The sequence below is a fragment of the Centroberyx affinis genome, unplaced genomic scaffold, assembly GCF_046629955.1.
Source record: "Centroberyx affinis isolate AG114_WGS23_722 - 3 ecotype Tasmania unplaced genomic scaffold, CSIRO-AGI_Caff_v1 ptg004133l_1, whole genome shotgun sequence".
NCBI lineage: Eukaryota > Metazoa > Chordata > Actinopteri > Beryciformes > Berycidae > Centroberyx > Centroberyx affinis.
In genome coordinates, this window is record NW_027281904.1 from 124,400 (window position 1) to 130,984 (window position 6,585).

The following is a 6,585-nucleotide window of genomic DNA, read 5'->3' on the forward strand; positions in this document are numbered from 1 at the left end:
GACTGCATCATCCTGTGTGGCTTGACCAGCACAGACTTTGGCATGTTTTACTATTGCTTCCATGTCAAATTCATGGATTCGTTTTTATCACATGGACACATAGGCAAAATGTGCTTAACTGATGCAAAAACTTCAATCTACCCCAAATGAATAGATTTTACACTACAGACTACAAGTCTGACTGAGTCAGCAGCTGAAACATGTTGCCACACTCAGTTTGCCGTTAGAGGAAGAGCGAGTTTCAACATAAGCGTTGTGTTTCCTCTCCTCCTTTCGCATTACCAAACTTTATTTACCAAATCTTTCATCGAGGCAGCAGTCGCACTAGTTTTCCACCCTGCCACACCCTGGCTGTCCCGAGACCAGACGCAACCGCCTCTGCCAAAGAGCTGTTGGTTGTGTTTTCTTAAACTCTGCTTCTTTGGAAACATTTAAATTGGCATTCCATCAGATCTTCTTGCCACTGACAGGTGTAACATCACCACACCCTTATATTAACTCTGCTAGTTATATTGTGTGAGTGTGAGTTTACAGCTTGAACCCAGACTTGTGTAGACCTGTTTATCACCTGGATAGTGTCATTGTTGTTTAGTTTCGTCTTTTGTCTGTATAGTTCCTGGTCCACACCCACTTGCCTGTTGTGTGAATGAATCTCTCCCAAACTGAAATGAAATATTGCTTTGTGTAGCTCAGGTTTTCAGCCATTGTTTGTTAATATCTTGGTGTACATTTTATCCCTATTTTCATATCTTGATTCTGAATTAGCTGATTAGAGCTGAACTTGTGTATGTCTAATGATTAGCTTATTAAACATTTAGCCTAGAAAATAGTAGCATTTTAGTGGATGTATTGAGACTTATTTTGAGAATATTTTACTTGGAACATTTTATTTCCTAAATGGAATGATGTCTTTTTGGAGTAAAAGCCTGCATCTATGAAGCTTTCCTCTCTTTGCAGCGTTTGGACTTAACACCAAACCCAATCAATTGTGATATGAGGTATATAGCTGTGATGTGACAACATTAACCGTGTTTGTATTTGTACCTCAAACTGCCTCCCATCAAGTCACTCTAGCTCTGTGAACAGCAGAGGTGAGGAGAGAGGAAGGCTGCTGTGTCTGTAAAGTGCTTCTTATCTGTTCTCTCCTCCGAGCCTTACTCTGCGCTCTCATGCTCTTCTCACACTCCTCCTGCTCGCCGTTCGAAGACTCGCGGTCAGTGGGAAATTCCTGCGTTTCCCACTCCTGTTCCCACTTGTAGGCTGCAGCTGAATGCATGTGGAATGCCCGAGCCTCTGAAAGGTCTTCCTGTGCAGACGTAGCCACTCTTCACTGCAAGCGTGCTGCACAATAGAAGCTGCTTGCTTGCATTGTTGCTTCTTCGCTGCAGAGAAATGAATTGGAATTCAAATTATTCATTATCTCAGATGGTGAAAAGTTTCAATTTAGGCCATTCAGATGCCAGATTTACATATCATAAAAACTTTTTTGCGTGCAGGCCTTCACAAATCATTGAACATGCAGAAAATGATGCTGTACAGTGAGTGTAAAGTGTTCTGAATGGACCGGACTGAGCGGGGCTAAAGGTGTGTGGAGCATGAGAACGCAGCAAAACTCAACCACTGTGCTGCTGTCGCCTTCAACTGATGATTTTTATCTCTCTCCTGTTTTGGATATTTTTATGGTTTTTACTTCTTGTTCTTATTCTGGAGAAAGAAATAAAGAGAGACCAAACTAAAACCATACCGTGTTTGTGTAATAATATCTAGCAAGCATTCATACACAAGTTCAGGACTACATAAACGCACTCTATAATGAGAATGTGCATGGACACTATAATAGAATGAGTTCTTGATGCATGTTCTTTCTTTCTTTTTTTCTGCGATGGGAGTCTATGGCAGCCCATAGAACCGATCGGTCAATTTTTTAAGAAAATTTGCACATCGATACATGTCAGTCCAAAAAAAATGCAGGTACACATTCAAGCTATTCAAGAGCTTTGACTGAAGCCAATGAAGTTGGCGGCAAAAACAAATAAACGGAGAAGTTGGCCAAAGTACAAACAAAGCACATATCATGCCACTGCTGGGTTAGCTCAACACGCTCCTGACCTGCAGTTGGATACACATAGATTGTGAGTTCAAGTCCTGGATGGTGTTTCAGAAATGTGACATTAATGCAATACCTTGTGATAAATATCCCATGTTCCAGTGAGCCATCTCCCCTCATAATTTTGATCATGTTCAAATTTGCTCAACCAAGTAATCTTTTGTCTTTTATTTCCTCATTTTCTATTACCAGATTTCTTGATTTTGAGTTTAAAAACGGGGAATGATTTATTGGGAAAATTAATCACAGAAAGTCTGATTTGACCTCAATGTACCTGCATGCTATTGTTTTTTTTTCTCTAAATAGAGCATGTGGAACTTGTTGACGGTCTTATAAATCAGCCAGTGATGTGTGAATCTCTATTGGCAGTAAACTGTTGTGGAGGATTAAAGCAGAAGCCTTGGGTTTGGTCACCAAGGTTAACATGACATAGGGCTGATGAATGTTCACAATACCAAACAAGCTAATCCTCTAAAGTATTCTGAACATCCGCTTTAACCTGGAGGGCCTACGAGTAGGTTAACAGGAGATGACTGATCCGTGATCAGTTTTGCAATTTCTCCACTCATGGTTAAGGCTGGGTATGAGGATGAGGAGGCTGAACCCTAGACCGCAACTTCATCAAGGTAATGGTGATAATAGCACCTTCAGCAGGGATGGGAATTGGCAAATGGGAACAGATCAGTGTGGAGGACAGTGGGCTGTAAGGGACAAAAGAATACTGGAAAAACACACTTGGTCTTGGTCATTGAGTTATTCACAGTTGGCAAAATTCCCCTTGTGTTAAAATAGTTGACTCTTGCAGTGTAAACTACCTCAGTAACCTTTAACGGATTAATGGAGGACCATATTAGTCATATTTAAATAAATAAATATGTGTCAGTAAAATAAATAATTACATAAATAAATACAGAAATATATAATATCATCAGTAAATAAATTAATAATTGATTGATTTTATTCTTTAATTTAAAAAAATATATATTATTTAATAATTATTGTTTTCACAATAACATAACTATATTTAGTTGTATTTTTATTTCATAAAAACTTTTTTATTATGATTATTTATTAATTATTAATTATTATTTTCAATTATATGATGGCATTATTCAGAATTGCATTTTTCAAAGTGGTTCTTTTATTTCCCTTTTTCTTTTTTCATTGCTCCTCTCTTTATTTCATAATGACTTTTTTCATTTCATAATGTCACTTTTCATAATGTCTCAGCCGTCTGTCAATCAAAGTGAATGGGGCGGGATCTATTTGCTGATTGGGTAATTTTTGGTCTTGGCCTTGACTTGGTCTCAACGCCCTTTGGACCTGGTCTTGACTTGAACTCAACTGGAGCTGGTCTTGGAGTTGACTTGGACTTGATTAAGGTGGTCTTGACTACAGCACTAAATTTGAATGCCCTGTTCTTTTCCACAGCTGGAGGTCCTATCGCTAACATCCTGCAGCAGGCCCTCCTGCCTGTGGGCAGCCACTCCAACTGCACAGAGCCTGACTGGTGTGGCAGCCTGGTCACCAAGAACATGATCTGTGCTGGAGGAGATGGACAGCTGGCTTGCTGCAACATGAGTCACATTCATTTCCCACAACCCCTAAATTTTATTCTACAGTCTCATGTAATATAGAAATGGAGTTCCTGTGAAAATATACCAGCCTTACAGTTTAGAATAATTTTACACAGTGCCATATTGATTATTATATATGTACAATTTCTAAATGTTTTCGCCATCTTTTGCCTGAACATCACGTCTGGCTCTGTTGCCCCTCAGGGAGACTCTGGTGGCCCCCTGAACCGCCAGAACCCTGCCGGCTCCTGGGACGTCTGCGGTGTGGTGAGCTTCGGCTCCAGCATGGGCTACAACTACCCCAAGAAGCCCTCCGCCTTCAATCAACAGTGTGAGTGGAAATGGGCTTGGCTTGTACCTTTTAGTGGACGCTTCTGTTCAAAGCACCTTACAGTACAGTGCATAGATCTACTTGCAGTGCTCTCTCTGTTGCTTACAGCTCTGCAGATAGATTCAGCATACTTATGGTTTACAAGGCAATTAACATTAAAACCTACAGCCAGTGATGGGCAGCCATTTCTTGGTGGTGATTATGTGGCTCTTAAAGTTGGGCTGACAAAAAAGCAGGAAAATGGTTTTACTTAAAAGGAAATCATTGAAGTGTCATTCAAGTGACATTAGACAGCATAATTTGAAAACCACTTGTCAGTGGTAGGAGTGCACAGAAATCCTTATTATGTATTCTTTACATGAATATAGCTTGTGATACAACATGCAACATTCTGGAGAAGATGACAAGGCAACGTGTTGATCCACAGGAACTGAAGTCAGACTTTCTGCATAATAGCATAGCATTAGAAGTTGCCATGTAGAAGATGTGAGAGTGTTAATCCATCTACTTGGGCCTTGTAATCCTGCAACATTGACCAAAATGTTACACAGTGCACATATCAAGCATATAAAAGTGCTGATACACCTGGCAGTTTTTTGGGCAATGTAGGCTACAATCCCAATACCAACTAACCAAGTGAAAACACAGGAGTAACATCTTGATCATCATAGTTACCCAGATATTTATTTTCCCTGGTCAACAGTTGAACCAAAACAGAATCTGTCATAAAGAGCTGAATTCTACTCCCAGTTACTCAACAATAAGTCCATTCCGTCTCCCATAGAAACACACAGTGAACTTGTTCCGCTGAACACCTTGAGTTCATTTGTGCCACTAGTATCAACTGTGTTTGAGTGCTTTTGCATCTATTCTGTAGTTGTGTTTGTTAGTTGGTTTTATTGTGTACTTGTTTCTGCACTGTTGATTTGTCATCCAGTAACAAAACATCCATGGACTGGATTGAAGGAGAAAGGGTAATCTATAGACCCATCAAGGTATGTGAGCATTGTTTATTGCAGTTAAATTGTAAAGATTTTGAGCTTAATTAAAATGTAGCATAAGAGGCTTTTGAGTGACATTATCTAATTTCCTTAAAAGGCATTGCTCAATGTACCGGTGTACAGAGACACTGTACAGCTCTGCTGGGAGTGGAAGTACTATGAAGTACAAGTAAGAACCACTTTTGTTTCAGGCCTGCACAAAATAAAACACCTGACAAATTCTGTTAAAGTGTCTCCTATGATTATACATGAGAACATCTGATGTTTTCTATTGTCTTGTAGAAAAAAATGATGGTGCAGTTTTTGAGGCGTCAGCAACAAAAGCAGGTCCCATCTGAGCTGACAGCTGAGGACATGACTGACTGGCTGGTGGCGCAGGGCAAGACATCTCTCAGGGAGCGGTGAGACAGTCCACCACTCAATCTATCGTCAACTCTGCTAATGTTAAAGGAATAGTTCGCCCAAAAATGAAAATTCAGTCATTATCTACTCACCCCCATGCCAGCAGAAAATCGGTTTAATGTTTGATGTCCACTTAAGTCTCTGTTCTGTATGTATTCTACACAGTGTAATACATGCAGCGTTTATAGTTAAAAATGGCACATTTTATGGCACTTTTCATTATTATTATGACATCAAACATTAATATGGGTGCTCATTTATTGAATTTGACAATTAAATACAAAGTAATTGCTTTAAAACAGTATTTTTATTTTAAAATCTCCCGCTTTTATTTGGAAGACTAAATGGCCAAACCAGAAGTCTTGTTTCTGGTAATTCAAGCTAGTCTTACCTATCGAGGCCCGGATGCTCGCAAACGCGACGTTTTTTTAAATCAACAGCTAGAGTGACGTTTTCAGCTAAATAATGGTGTAAATGTCGGTCTTTTCAAGTCACTTTGGGATCTTTCGGCTTCAGGAGACTTGGAGCTGTAATAGCTGCATGGAGCCATTTTATGGTTATTGTCCATTATTTTTTAAACTCTGCCTGTCTGTCCATCTGTTGTATGGACTAACAAACTTTACCCGATTTTCTACTGGCATGGGGGTGAGTAGATGTGAAATGACTGAATTTTAATTTTTGGGTGAACTATTCCTTTAAGCTAGTCTGTTACTAATGAGAAGACAATAGAGCAACAGTTAAGATGACCCTTCTGTTTTCTTTCCATTTGAAGATTGTGGAGGTTTGATCTTGAGAGTTTTGATGAAAGTGTCCAGCCTCTCCTCATGCTGGTAAGACCAAGATCATTAAAAGGCTCACTTTGGAGTAAATTATCACATAACACTTGATTGATCCTGTAAATATGTAAAATCTTAATAGTGCATCCCATTTCTTGTTTCAGATGTGGGAGGTGAACATTAGCATGAAACTGATTATTATTGAGTTTTTAGCCCGAATCGTGCTCAACTCACCTGAAGCCAACAGTCCTTGTTTTCAGTAAGTCACATTTATGAGATGAGATGAAACTTGAATGATTCCCATGGGGAAATTGTGTCTTTTCAGAAAATGTGTATTTCAACTAATTTTGAGTGACTCTCATTGACAGAGACCCTCAGATCATACGTCTGG